At 40.4% G+C, this 15,336-nt stretch overlaps 1 protein-coding gene across 2 annotated transcripts in view; it reads left to right on the forward strand.

The window, feature by feature from the left end:
- LOC134731437 (uncharacterized) overlaps nt 1-15,336 on the forward strand; it is a 134,174-nt gene that overhangs the window by 18,656 nt on the left and 100,182 nt on the right. The gene's annotated exons all lie outside the window — the stretch shown is intronic.

Consider the following 15,336-nt stretch of genomic DNA (forward strand, 5'->3'; position numbering starts at 1 on the left):
ACTTTTTAACAGGTTAATGTTTTTAACTATCTGTTTGATCTGTTTTTTTAGTTAATTCTGTTGGCTTTTCCAGATAAAATCACATCATGTGCAAATAATGATGACTTTCTTTTCTTTTTCAGTATTCCCATTATTTTCTCTTTATTTCTTATTGCATTGATTCTCTCAAACATGTTAACAACTGCAGTGACAGCAGACATGGTCTTTGCCCTGATTTTAATAGAACTATTTTTAGTGTTTCACTACTAAGTAGAATATAGGTAGTAGGTATGTATTACATTAAGCAAGCCACTTTCTATTTTTGGTTTTCCAAAAGCTTACTTTTATTTATTTTTAAATTTAAGAAGGCTGATTAATTTTATCAGATCCCATTTCAGCCTCTATGATTCAAGGATCTCAATTCCAAGTGAAAGAACTGAATAGCAGATCTAATCAGAAAGGGAATTTGTAAACTGGAACCTGGGGGGCCCAGATCATTCCCATGGAAGATGGGGAATCAGGCTGGCAAAGTCCTCAGAAAGGGGAGATATCAATCAGGATGACAGCCAAATCATCCATGAAACCAGTGAGATCACTTCTGCATACCAGATGACCCTGGATTCTTCTGGGGGCACAGCTGCACAGCCACCCAAGAGCCTGGACATGATGCGGCCGCTGGCGTGACTTCTTTGCTTACTTATTTAATTTTTATTCAAATTTGGTGTCAGTATGATTGGCCAAACCTAGGAGATGTACTCATGCCCTGGATGCAGAAGAAACTGAAAGAATTGATAATTTCTACTTCCATCTTCTCTGTCACACTGTACATTACTCACAAGTTATGGAATTCCCTAGACATAAGAAGAGGTTCTGATGCTGAACAGTCACCTACACACGATCACAGAGGCAGCTTCCCTACTTTAATTGAAATTATGTAATGGGTTGCCTCCTTTAACCTATTAATGTAAAAACACATATTCTATTAGAGTCCCTGATGCTGCATGCCTGGAAAGACAGCTGTACTTGGCCATGGTGCATTATTTTTTTAATATGGTATCAGTTCAACTTGTTCATACTTGCCTATTTATAATCAAGGGTGGCCAAGTAGTTTTCTTTTCTGTGCTCTGTGAGGGTTTTCAAAGCTACACAAAATGTGTTGAGAGAATTTCCAACTTTAACTAGGCCCCCAGGCAATTCATGTGAACCAAAGCATCATCTGTTCTTGGAGGGATTGGTCTAAATGATCAATAAAATGGCCTAGTCCAGTATATTTTGGGACAGACATTCTTGGACAATATTCCCAAACTTTTCCACAATTATTTGTCTATCCAGGTTTGTCTCTGCTGGAATCAGAGTGTCTTAGAAAATGTCAAAGTCTGAAGTAAGTAAGTTGAAGTCTGTGAGAAAGCAGCAAGAACTGGTTTCTGGTTCCTGAATATGAGTGGCAGGGATTGCAAATGGGCTATTTTTAGAAGAGGTCATTTCAGCTCAGTACAGCTGTTAGACCGTTATCTATGAAGGGGATATTGAGAAAGGGTCTGTTCAGAGGTTGAAAACTGGAGGTGTCTGGTTGGACATACAGAGTAAATTTCTTTTTAATGAACTGGTTTGTTCCTGTTTGCTACAGTTCTCCAAACTCCCAGACTTTGTCACACATCAACATCTTCCTAAGGCCTGAAGGCATTTAAGTCTATTTCCCTTTATGGTATCATTTTTAAAATTCTTTTTTATGCTTTGAAAATTATAACAATAATACATGCATATTATATAAGTCAAACAGTGCATTATAAATAGGTATAATGACACAGTGAATCCTCTCTAACCAGTGCTAATAGCATGCTGTGTGCCAGCCCTCCTATCCCTCACATATACATTTAAGCATATGTGCTTTCTTTGTTTTTTCTGAAGTGGAATCATATTATACTCCATCTACAATTGATTTTCTTTTAATGTTTCATTGTGAAAAATCTTGAACATGTACAGGGGTAGAGAGGAAAGCATAATGAATTCCTATGCATTCACCACAGAGCTTTGGCAAGTACCAACTCATTTCAGTGCTGCCCTCACCTATCCACCTCCCCCACATCTTGGATTAATGCTATTTCTTTAATACGTGGCATCCCCCGCCCCTGCCTAACATTTTAGTTTTTAAAATTTCAAATCTATAAAAGACGTTGGAAGGCTAGCGCACAATCCATTTACCCATCACTTAGCTTCATCAGTTGTTTTTCACCATTGAAAATATTTTATAGACACCCTTATATTTATGGCAGGAGTTTGCTGAGATGCTTAAAGCAAGCTGGCCAAGTTCACCCAAACAGAAGGATTGAACCAAAATAGCTGCTGAAGACAAAGCAAAGACGGAGCGTCCATGTAATGATTGTTGAGGCAGGCAAGCTCTCATGCTTACCTGGGAGAATTCCAAAAACCTCTTTTGCCAAAGTGCTTGGAGACACTTAAGATTGGGCCAAGGCAGCTGTGTATTTGAGGTAGCTGCACCCCTGGAGGAAGCCTCTGGGAGCACTGGGTCCTGGCCTTGGACTCAGCCAACTTCTTCAGTGGTCAAACCTCTAGGCAATGTTTCATTTAATAAACTGTTGGAACAGCAAGTAATTCCAAGTCCAACTATTTGTAGATCATTCTAGTTGCCTTTTGAATTGGGCAAAGTTTATACTAATGTTGTATTTTTTGTCAATTCTCCATGTATTTCTAAAAGATTGTGCTTTATGTACTTTTTCAAGGCATTTTTGTTATATCAAAGCTCATGACATTGATCGCTTCATTTTAAATGTCAGTTTTTATAAAAGAAAAATGATCCATTTTCGCCCTAGCTAGTAATAAGTAGCACAACTTTACCTAGCCTTCTCTGTACTCATGTCCCTTCTTACCCTGGAGTGGCAGTAAGCAAGTCTTCCGAGAAATCTGAATGCCAGCCCATTTTCTCCGTATAAATATTTCTATCTTGGGCTATAATGAATTATACCTAACATCTGCCCACATAGTGATGTTTAAATCTCTTCTCTAGATTCAGATATGAAGGGAAGTTTGGTATGCATCAAGACTTGAAGTCTACATCAACTAATATCAACACCATAATCCCAATAATATTTTGTCTGCATCTCCCTGCTATGCCGTTAGGCATTCTAAGAGGTTTAGCATATCGTTTTGTTTGAGATTTTAACTGTTTATTTACTATCTAAAGCTACATAACAAATTACCCCAAAACTTAGTGGCTTAAGTAATATACATTTATTATTTCATGATTTCAGTGTGTCAGGAATCTAGGGATGGCTTATTGGATGGTTCTAGCTCAAGGCATCTCATGATCATGGTTATGGTTAAGATGTTACCCAGAGCTGAAGTCATCTGAAGGCTGGACTGGGGCTGAATAATCTGCTTTCAAGATGGCTCCCTCACATACTTGATCAGTCAGTGCTGGTTGCTGTAAGAATGTCTCAGTCCCTTGCCATGCGGTCCTCTCTGTAGGAGTGCTTAAGTGTGTCTTCATGACATGGCAGGTGACTCCTACTCAAGGGATGGATTCAAGAGAGTGAGAAAGGAGGAAACCATAATGCCTTTTATAATCTTGTTTCAAAAGTTACACATCATCACTCCTGCCACATTCTATTCATTAGAAACAAGTCATTAAGTACTCACTTAAAGGGAGGGAAATTAGGCTACCTCTTTTTTTGGTTTTTGAGACTGGATCTTGCTTTGTCACCCAGGCTGGAGTGAAGTGGCGCAATCATGGCTCATTGCAGCCTCAACCTCCTGGGTCAGGTGATCCTCCCACCTCAGCCTCCTGATTAGCTAGGACTACAGGTATGTGTCCCCATGCCCAGCTAATTTTTGTATTTTTTGTAAAGATGGCGTTTCAGCATGTTGTCCAGGCTGGTCTCAAACTCCTGGGCTGAAGTTATCCTCCCACCTCAGCCTCCCAAAGTCTTGGGATTACTGGTGTGAGCCACTGCACCTGACCAGGCTACATCTTTTGGGGAGGAATATTCAGTAATTAATTTATTGACCTCTTTTTAAACCATGACAAAGTCTCCTAAACAACACTAGTTGGACTTTGTTTGGGGACACAATTCAAAACTCTTTGTTATCTAATCGTAATGTTTAAGCCATATACATGAACGTTCTATTCCTTCCAATTTTATGCCCTCTAACTGTTTACTTCATTTTCTTGTAGTGTAGGTCTATTGTCGATGAGTTATTTCAGATTTTGTATGACTGAGTCTCTATTTCATCTCTGTTTTTTTTCTTTTTATAAATGTAGAGGATACAAGTGCAGTTTTGTTACATGGATATATTGCATAGCGGTGAAGTCTGGGCTTTTAGTGGACCCATCACCTGAATAGTGTACGTTGTACCCATTAGGTAATTTCTATCCCTCTCCCACCTCCCACCCTCTCACCTTTCTGAGTCTCCTACATCTATTGCTCCACTCTCTATGTTTATGTGTGCACATTATTCAGCTCCTACTTACAAGTGAGAACGTGTGATATGTGACTTTCTGTTTGTAAGTATTTTACTTAAGATAATGGCCTCCAGTTCCATCCATGTTGCTGCAAAAGACATTATTTCATTCTTTTTATGGCTGGGTAGTATTCCATGATGTGTGTGTGTCTGTGTGTGCGTGTGTGTGCATGTGTGTGTGTATCACTTTTTCTTTATCTAATCATCCATTGATGGACACTTAGATTGGTTCTATATCTTTGTTATTATGAATAGTGCTCCAATGAATATGCAAGTGCAATTCTTTTTGATACAGTGATTTCTTTTCATTTGGTTAGATACCCAGCAGTGGGATTGCTGGATCAGATGGTAGTTCTATTTTCAGTTATTTGAGGCATCTCTAACCTCCATAGAGATTGTATTAGTTTACATTAGTTTACATTCCCACTAAGAGTGTATAAGTGTTCCCTTTTCTCTGCATCTTCACCAACATCTGTTATTTTTTTACTTTTATATAATAGCCATTCTGATTGGTATAAAATGGTATCTCATTGTGGTTTTAATTTGCATCTCTCTGATTATTAGTGATATTGAACATTTTTTTCGTATGCTCATTGACCATTTGTATGTTTTCTTTTGCAAAATGTCTGTTTATGTCCTTTGCCCACTTTTTTTTTTTTTTTTTTTTTTTGAGACGGAGTCTCGCTCTATCGCCCAGGCTGGAGTGCAATGGCGCAATCTCGGCTCACTGCAAGCTCCACCTCCCGGGTTCACGCCATTCTCCTGCCTCAGCCTCTCCGAGTAGCTGGGACTACAGGCGCCCGCCACCACGCCCGGCTAATTTTTTGTATTTTTAGTAGAGACGGGGTTTCACTGTGGTCTCGATCTCCTGACCTCGTGATCCACCTGCCTCGGCCTCCCAAAGTGCTGGGATTACAAGCGTGAGCCACCGCGCCCGGCCCCTTTGCCCACTTTTAAATGGAGCTTTTTTTTTTTTTCTATTGAGTTGTTAGAGTTCCTTGTAGATTCTGGATATTAGTCTTTTGTTGGATGCATAGTTTGCAAATATTTTCTCCCATTCCCTAGGTTGTTTACCCTGTTGATTATTTCTTTTGCTGTGAAGAAGCTTTTTAGTTTAATCAAGTCTGATTTGTCTACTTTTGTTTTTATTGCATTTGCTTTTGAGGTCTTAGTCATGAATTCTTTGCCTAAGCCAATGTCCAGAAAGTTTTTTGTAGATTTTCTTCTAGAATTTTCATAGTTTCAGGTCTTCCATTTAAGTATTTAATCCATTTTTTGTTAATTTTTGTATATGAGGAGAGGTATGGGTCAGTTTCATTCTGCATACAGCTATCCAATTTTCCCAGCACAATTTATTGAATAGGGTCTCCTTTCCCCAGCGTATGTTTTTTTCAACTTGTCAAAGATCAGTTGACTCTAAGTAGGTAGCTTTATTTCTGGGTTCTCTATTCTGTTCCATTCATCTATGTGTCTATTTTTATACCAATACCATGTTGTTTTGGTTAATATGGCCTTGTAGTATAACTTGGAGTTGGGTAATGTGATGCCTGCAGCTTTGTTGTTTCGCTTCGGATTGCTTTCATCACTGTTTGTGAAAGATATTTTTGCCAGGCATAAAATTCTAGGTTGATGGGTTATTTTTTATTTGTTTTTATTTCTGTCAGTACTTTAAATATATTCCACTGTCTTCTGGCTTGTAATAGTTTGTATTATTTCAAACAAGAAGTTGGCTGTCACTCTTAATTTTATTTCTCTGTACATAGTGTGTCTTTTTTCCTCTGGCTGCTTCAAGATTTTTTCCTTTATCAGTGGTTTTGAGCAATTTGATTATATGTTGTTCTTTGGTAAAGATTTTTTCATGTTTCTTGTGTTTGAATAATTGAACTTTATGGATCTGTGGGTTTACATTTTCACCAAAGTTGGGAAAATTGAAGCCATTGTTTCTTCAAATATAAGTCCCCAGTCCTCCATGGGACTTCAGTTACACGTAAGTCGGGCAGCTGTGTACCACAGCTATGTTCCATAGGTCACCGATGTTTCCTTTATTTTTCTAAACTTTTTTCTCTTCTGTATAGCTTTTAATGCTGTGTTTTCAGTTGGAGACTGCAATCTTCTGTAGTCTCCAAGTCTCTGTTGATTCCATCATATATATTTTTTGACTCAGACATTAATTTTTCATGTTCAGGAGCTTAATTTGGATCTTTTTCATACCCTCCATGTCTCTCCTTAGCATGCTCACTCTCTCCTCTGCCTACTTGGACATATTAAATATAGTTGTTTCACTCTCGATGGTAAAAATACAAACTATTCTTGGCCCTGTATGAGTTCCCAGGATTTTTCTGCTAATCCGCTTGGGAAGTTCTTTCACCAGTCTGGGGTAGTTCCTCACACACATGCACTGATTAGTACTCAGCTGAAGGTTTGAGGGGAACCCGCTGTGGATCTCCAGGGCTCTCCCTGCGCAGTTTCCTCCTCTCTAAGCAGTTCCCTCCTCTCTGTGCTTTGTGCTGTGACTTCCAGCCTCTGTGGCCTCACTGATTCTCATCCTATCACCTCACCGCAGGGAGACTGCCAGGCTCTGTTTCTGTGGGTTTCTCTTTCCTGCACTGAAGCCCAAAAAGTCTCTCTAGGGACTAAGCTGAAACAATCATGGGGCTTACTTGGTTTGTTTCTCTCCTCTCAGGGACCACTGACCTGTGTTACCTGTTGTCTGATGTTTGAAAGTCTTTGTTTCATATATTTTGTCAGGCTTTGTACATAGTTAAGGAGGGAGAATAAATCTGATCCCTGTTACTCCATCGTGATTGGCAACAGAAGACCCTCTAGAAACTGGCTTTGAAATCAATATGCTACGTAACTATTTGTATCAGATATCTATTGCTGTGCAAGAAACCTCCCCAAAACTTGTGGTTTAATATTATAACCATTTTTTTTTTTTCACAATCCTATGTGTTGGCAATTTGGGTTGGGCTCAACTGGATAATTCTTCTTTTCCTTATGGTATCAGCTGTGCTAACTCATGCATTTCAAGTCAATTGATAATTTGGCTGTTTGCTGGTCCAGGAAAGCCTCACTCATCTGTCTGGCTGTTGGTATATGGTTTCTGCTGGGTTGTTCCCTCTTCATGGTTACCTACCCTTCAGTAGGCTAGACTTGTTTTGCGTAATTGCAGAACATATCATTCTCTTTATTTCCTATCCTTGGCTATATGGGCTATACTTTTTTGTGTCTGTGAGATGGAGTTTTGTTCTTGTTGCCCAGGCTGGTGTGCAATGGCGCAATCTCGGCTCACCACAACCTCTGTCTCCCAGGTTCAAGTGATTCTCCTGCCTCAGCCTCCCGAGTAGCTGGGATTACAGGCATGTGCCACCACACCCAGCTAATTTCTGTATTTTTGTTTTGTTTTTTAGTAGAGATGGGGTTTCTCTATGTTGGTCAGGCTGGTCTTGAACTCCTGACCTCAGGTGATCTGCCTGCCTTGGCCTCCCAAAGTGCTGGGATTACAGGCATGAGCCACCACGCCTGGCCAGGCCATACTTTCTTTACCTTTATCCTTCCAAGTATTTTAGAAGGCAAATATGTATGTATTGATTATTGTGACAAAGCCACTATTCATCTCCTTCCTGGGCTCAAAAACTAAGCTACCTTTCCCAGCAACTGGCTCTTCCCCACTTGGCATCCAATGGTGACCTCATGACTGCCCAGTAGAATGTCAGCCCTGGTCATGAAATAGCACAATCTTCCTCATGCACACTCTTTCTTCCTCCGTATGGCTGGAAGTGAAACTCTCCCAGATGGTGGAGCCATATGTTAGAAGAAGCAAAGTTCTTAAGAAGAATCATCCAACCAGAAGATCACACTGGACTTAAACCTCTGCTGTGCTAAGCCACTGTGATTTTGCTACTGCCACTTACTCTTCAGGCTTACATTTACCTTCAAATTCAAAAGTGTTCTATCATCAGTTTCTCTAATGTCATAGTGAGAAGCGAATGGCATTACTTCAAGATGAAGAATCTATGGGCTTTCAACATTTTCTTCCTTCCCTTCCCATCTGGTTATTTTATAATATAATATAATATAATATAATATAATATAATATAATATAATATAATATAATATAAAATATAAATTAACATATACAGTACAACTTATTAGTGATATGATATTATATAGATTAAATGGTTTTAGATATAAACCTAGGTTATTGCTAATATGTGAATTTTTTTTACCACATAGATTCTTTCTCAGGACTTTGGATCTGGGCATTCAGTTTTGTGCTCAGAACACAAAAACCACAGCTATGCAGGGCTAACTCGGCATTTCACTTGTTTCAGTGTTATTTATCATTCGTCTTTTTAGAACATGACTTTCTCTGTATGAGTTCTGAATTCTGCTTTCTTTTTCCAGTTAGCTACAGTACATCTTTTTTTTTTTAGACAGAGTCTCACTCTGTTGCCCAGGCTGGAGTGCAGTGGCATGATTTCGGCTCACTACAACCTCTGCCTCCTGGGTTCAAGTGTTTCTCCTGCCTCAGGCTCCCAAGTAGCTGGTATTACAAGTGCCTGCCACCATGCTCGGCTAATTTTTGTATTTTTAATAGAGATGAGGTTTCACCATATTGGCCAGGCTGGTCTCGAATTCCTGACCTTGTGATCCGCCCACCTTAGCCTCCCAAAGTGCTGGGATTACAGGCATGAGCCACGACACCTGGCCTACAATACATCTTAACTCCAATTTTTCAGAATTGAACATTTTTTTCTTCTGTTGCCTAGATGATTATTTTTATGATTCAGAGTTTTGGTTAGAAAGGGTCTAGATATATATCACTTTTGTTGATTGTTTTTCTTGAAACACTGTGGAGCTTTTCCTTCTGCATAATCTGATGTTTTGTCAGCTAAAGAAAGTTTTCTTAAATCATGCCTTTAATTTTTGCTGCTAAGTTCATTTGTCTGTTTCCTGCTTTAGAGAATCCATGATTCTTTGGTTAGATCTCCCTTCTGTGCATATCATGCATAGACTACAGTCTCTTGTAACTTTCATATTTTTGCCCTTTTGTCCTGGGAGACTTTTACACTCTGGGAGATTTAGCCAGGTTTGTTGCTCCTGTCACTTACTCATTGGGGGCAAATTTTATTTGTCATTTTCTGCCATCATTTGTGTTTTAGCTCTTCTGTTGTATTTTGGGTTTCCTTGTGTGACTTTCCTAATTTAGAAATCTCATTCTGCATCTTTAAAAGTTTCTCAACCTGTTCTCTCCTTATGGATATTTATTCAAAGACCATGTCTGCAATTTGATTTGGGGATACAGAAGTTTAAAAAAAAAATTCTCCTGGTCTCACTAAAAGAGAGTTTCAGTCATCTGTTCCTCCTCTGAGACTTGGTGATCTCATTCCACTTCCCTGATTCTGTCTACTTTTTCCTTAGGGCCCTGTCTCTGAGCCCATGATGTTTTGGACTCATCTTGAGTAAGGGACTATTTGCAAACCTGGTGTTTGTTAACCAATTCTTGCATTCTGGCCCTTTTTACTGTCAATAGGTGTTACTGCCAGATTTTCAAATAAAAATAATAGATGAAATATTTATATGGTTATACAATCTATTCTTGTGATTCACAGTAGTTAGAACAAAGTCACCCTGAACACAGAATTAGTGAAGACTGAACCATTGTTCCTAGAGGAAATACAGAGTTAGGTTCCTGCAAGCCCCTGGTCACAACATTTTTGTCAACTGATTGATATATAACCTTGTATTATGTGTGTTTCTGTTTAAAGATACCTTATAATTGCTGATTCATTAACACTGAGCTCATGGTCAACAGCACTACAACTCATGGATGAATGAAGCTTATCTAACACGTATTTTCTTCATAAGGCACAAAACAGCCTTCTTGTGCTTAGGAACACTAGACAGCATGTCAGTACTATCCCTGAGGGGCATTTTAAACAGAGAAATTACCATCAAAAGGCTGGGCATGGTGGCTCACGCCTGTAATCCTAGCACTTTGGGAGGCCGAGGTGGGTGGATCACCTGAAGTTAGGAGTTTGAGACCAGCCTGGCCAACATAGTGAAACCCTGTGTCTACTAAAAATACAAAAAACAAACAAACAAACAAAAAAACTAGCTGAGTGTGGTGGCGGGCACCTGTAATCCCAGCTACTTGGGAGGCTGAGGCAGGAGAATCACTTGAACCCAGGAGGTGGAGGTTGCAGTGAGCCGAGATCACACCATTGTAGTTCAGTCTGGGCAACAAGAGTGAAACCCAATCTCAAAAAAAAAAAAAGAAATTACCATCAAAATGCATAAAGCCATAAAAAAGTGTGGCACTAAGTAGCCTGTGAACAGGACAGTCGTTTACAGTATGAGAGCTGAAACAAGAAGGCAGAGTGTTGGCTTGCTCAGCCTTAGTAGAGAACGTGTATGTTGAGTGACTCAATTTTTTTGCTGTTCTGTGCATGCCCACAAATGGCCTCAAAATGCTGCAAGTATTGATTTTGGGGCTGCAAATAAATGTTAGCTAGAGGTAAAACTCATTTTTTTGGAATCTACAAGTAATGAGGATTGACTATAAATGTTAAAAGATATTCTGGTCTTTCTGCTTCTACTATCTACCACATCAAGTCCCTCTGCCTGGTGAGTGATTTTGATGAAGCACAGGTATAATCACATCATTTCCCTACATTTTTACCACCCATTGATGTCCACTTCCTACAGAATGTACACAGCAAATATGTATTCAGTGCTGACCAAGTGTCAAACATAATGTCAGAGTGGGATCATATGAGATACTGTACCTGAAATGTACTTTTGGATCTGTTGATGTATTGATGTGCATTGATGTCTGCCCTGATGTATAGTCAGAGGCTGAGTGATGGGCTGCACCTGTGAGGAGCTGCATTAAGATGTAATTTTCCCCAGTGTCTCTTGTTCTTAAGTTTTAAATCCACAGACAAGAATCGGGTAGAATGGCTTTTTACATAGAACTGTAATATAGGTAGCATACAACACTACCAAAGGGCATTTTTAACTTGTGGACACTACACCCACCTAGATCCAACCTGCCACCAACACCATGCTTACTCTTATTCCCTGTACTGTGTTGTTTCTGGTGGTTGTGATCTCTGAATGCATGTAGTGTTTGAGGAATAGCACATAGGTTGGAAGGGGCTAATGAGGGAAGAGTGTCTCTAAAGAGGAGAAGAATGGGAGTGAGTTCTTTCCTTACAATATGAGCTGGAGAGAGGAGGGTTGCTCAGGCCTCAGAAGGGACTAGTATTTGGGGTGCTGGGGGACTAATTAATATACACCAATGTGCCCAGTCTGTGGGAAGACCTTTTAGTGCTGTACCATTGACAAAAGATCATAGAGCTTTGAATAGTAGCATATCTCTGGTTACTGGTGTGACTTATTTGGAGCTATTTTTTAAAGTTGGTTCATAATAATTATAGACATTTATGGGGTACATATGTTATTTTGGTGTGTGCATACAGTGGGTAGTGACCAAATCAGGGTAATTGCGATATTTATTGACTCAAACATTTATCATTTCTTTGTGTTGAGAGCATCCGAAATCTTCTCTTCTAGCTAATTTGAAATATACAATAAGTTATTGGTAACTATGGTCACTCTACCATGCTACTGAACGCTAGAATTTATTCCTTCCATCTAACTGTGTTTGCATACTCACTCAAACCTCTCTTCATTTCTCCCTCCCCTCTCCCCTTTCCAGCCTTTGGTGTCTATCATTTTACTCTCTACCTCCATGAGATCAACTTTTGTAGCTCTGATATTAGTGCTATTTTGAATGACATTCTCTTGAGACTTCTGTAGGAGCCTGGGCCAGTGAGGGAGCCCAAGCAGTATCAGAGACTGAATCCTCTGCCAGCAATTCAATTAAACTTGATTTAGAAAGTAAGAAGAGATTATATTTCTTACATCCTGTGTGATGGTATAAAATTCATAAGACTTGCTATGAAGTCTTAGGTGTTTTACTTTGCCTTTTTAATTCTCGAATTTTCTCATCTGTAACAGAAGTATAGTAATTCTTACCTTGTAGGGTGTTTATGGAGCTTAGTGATTGTAGGTGCAACGTACCTGGGAGTCAATAGCAGGTCTCAGAACACGATGCTCACACAGTAGGGCTCTCTCCTTCCAGCTGCTCTCTGAGTTCTGTTTTTTTAAGGTTATCACTAGCTGTCAAGTGTTTTGTTCTGTCCTTTTAGGTGATGGTCAGTCAGGTGCAGCCACAAGAGGGAACACAGGAGAGGCACAAGAGAACAAAGTTTGTTATATTCCCAAGTTCTAGAGCAGGGGTCACAGCAAATCATCAGGGTCACAGGGGAAGTGCCGGGTTTTGGTCAACTGGCTGAGGAAAGTCAAAGCCAGTATTTTTATTCTGGATTTTGCAGAAAAGGAAAGGCAAGGCAGGGGAGGCAGTGTAGGGTTCGCTAGTTTGAATTATTTCAGTGGGCTCTAAACCAAAAAGGTGGTCCCTAGTTGCCCAGAACCAGGCCTGGGGTAATAAGGCAGATAATGTTGCCTCCTCCTTGGGTGGAAGAGGAGGTATGGCTCTAGCTGGTTAGTTTGCATATCAAAGGCACGCTCCTAGCTGAGTTCTCTGTTACCTCCAGGAAGTGGCTAGCCCCAGGAGAGTCAGTCTGTACTCAGAGAGTATTTTAAGATGTCAAAACGTTGTAATACACAGAAAATGAAAAAATATGTACATGATACACATTTATATTTTCCTAGGTTCATTTTTGTGAAAGTTTGCAGCCATGCATTTATGCAGGTACACCAATATTTTGATGGGGTTGTATCATCATTTTATACACCAGTCAGTCTAGGGTCCCACGGGTTGTCTGGTTTGACATCCCATTTACTTCAACCACACCTGGGAATTTATTCCCACTCTGATCCAAGAATGAGCAGGAATCCCTTTCCTTAGCTGAAATAATTGCCCACTTTAAATACTTTTAGTTTCTGATTTAAAAGATATATATTGATATAGGTATAGGTATATAGTGTAAACTAAAAATAAAATCCCAAGTTCCATACTGACTGAACGAACCCCCTCTTGGCCAAGAGTACCCCAGAGAAACCTTAAAAATTGAATCCCCAGACATGACAGGAAGGGAGGTGGAACACGCCTTGTTACACCCCCTCCCTTTTGGAGTTTAGGCACAACCGACTGGCATTAATACTAAAATAGAGATCATAACATTAACAAAAAGAACTGTTTGTGACAATAAGACACCAAATTATAAACAAAACCTAAGGCCATGCCAGACAATGGTTAATCACACACCCTTATAGGTCACTGTGACCCATGTTAACAGAATTTCTTATCTTAAACGTTCCTTTCTGCTGACCCTGAATTTTTACAGAGTATTCTTCCTTCAACCATTTGCAAATTGAAGAATCTCTGCATCTATCTATAACATGTAAGCCCCTACTTGAAGATATCCCACCTTTTTGGGATGAATCAGTGTATCTCTTCCATGTATTTGAGACAGCCAGGTGGGAGAGGGGTTCTTAGAGAAACTCCAACGGGCCTGCACACTGGGGCAGAGCCACAGAAGTTTGCACCCTTTGCAGCGGGGTGGAGCTGGCTCCTCCTCTTCCTGTGTGGAACCTGGAATTCAAGCTGCTGGTGGGAAGCCCTCTAGCAGGGACTCTGACCTTGTGGGGGATCCCTGTTTCGCCCATTTTTTTCCCTTTTCACCCAATAAAACCTTGTCTTACCCTTCAAACTGTCTGTGAGACTAAATTTTCATGGCTGTTGGACGGACAAGGACCCCGTCTTTAGCCGAACTAAAAAAGTCCTGTAACATTTTTGGCTCCCAATGTGGGGCTTGAGAAGCAGTGGGTGAAATGAGGACTCAAAAACTCTCACTGTTGCTTCTAAGCCTTTTCATCCTCAGACTTCTGAGGGTGGAGGAAACCATTTCGCCCCCTCCACCCCGCCCTGTCACTCCCGGGCCTTTTCATAGCCTTTTCTTTCCTTTATTTGGGAGGGACCCGTCAGCAGCAGCTCCCCTCCGCCAGCTATTCCCTACCTATTCCCTGCTGGGCCTAGGACGCACCGCCCAAGGGTCCTGCACAGCTGGCTGGCTGGTTCCCAGCTACGCACTGCTACCGCAGTCTTCCCCTTCCCTGGCCAGGGGTTTAACTCTACTGGACAGTAATTAAGCTTAAGCTTTTTTCCCTGGTGGAGGAACCAGCTGCATAAGAATAAGAGGTTCTTCTCCAGGCATTTTAAAACTGTTTTCTGCTTCCACTTCTCTACCCCGTCAGCAGTTAACCTTTAAAGTTTTTTTTTTCTTTTAGAGACGTTTTTTCACTAGGCCAGGTCCCCCAACTATCACTGTTTGTACTCTGTAAAGTTTTGCTTGTGCAAAAGGATCTTGTGAAGACTGGGTTTTCTTCTGTCTCTGTGTGTGTATTGTGTGTAATGTCTGTAAAAAGAGCTCTACTTAATTTGCCCTAAAGAAAAACAAGTGCTTGAATCAAGTATTTTTTTAAGGAAAGTTAAAAGCTGTGGTACCTTTCAGTTCACGTGACTTTAATCTTTGAGAAATAAAAACAGCCTTAAAGATTATTGGTTAAATGCAGGTCAGATGTGAGACGAGAAGTCTTCTTCCGATCAAAGGTTTTTCTCGATTGAAGGGTTCGTGGTCTCACGGGCTTCAAGGAATGACGCTGTGGACCGCAGCGGCGAGTGTTACAGCTCGATTAGAGAAACGCACAGACCCAAGGAGTGTGCGGCAGCAAGATTTATTAAAGCGAAAGTAAAGTTTCCACACGGTGGAAGGGGATCCGGAAGGGTTGCCGTTTTTGGCTTGGGTGTCTTATGCTTATATCCCCTTGTGACCCCTCCTCTTT

This window comes from Symphalangus syndactylus, chromosome 9 (assembly GCF_028878055.3).
Source record: "Symphalangus syndactylus isolate Jambi chromosome 9, NHGRI_mSymSyn1-v2.1_pri, whole genome shotgun sequence".
Classification (NCBI taxonomy): Eukaryota; Metazoa; Chordata; class Mammalia; order Primates; family Hylobatidae; genus Symphalangus; species Symphalangus syndactylus.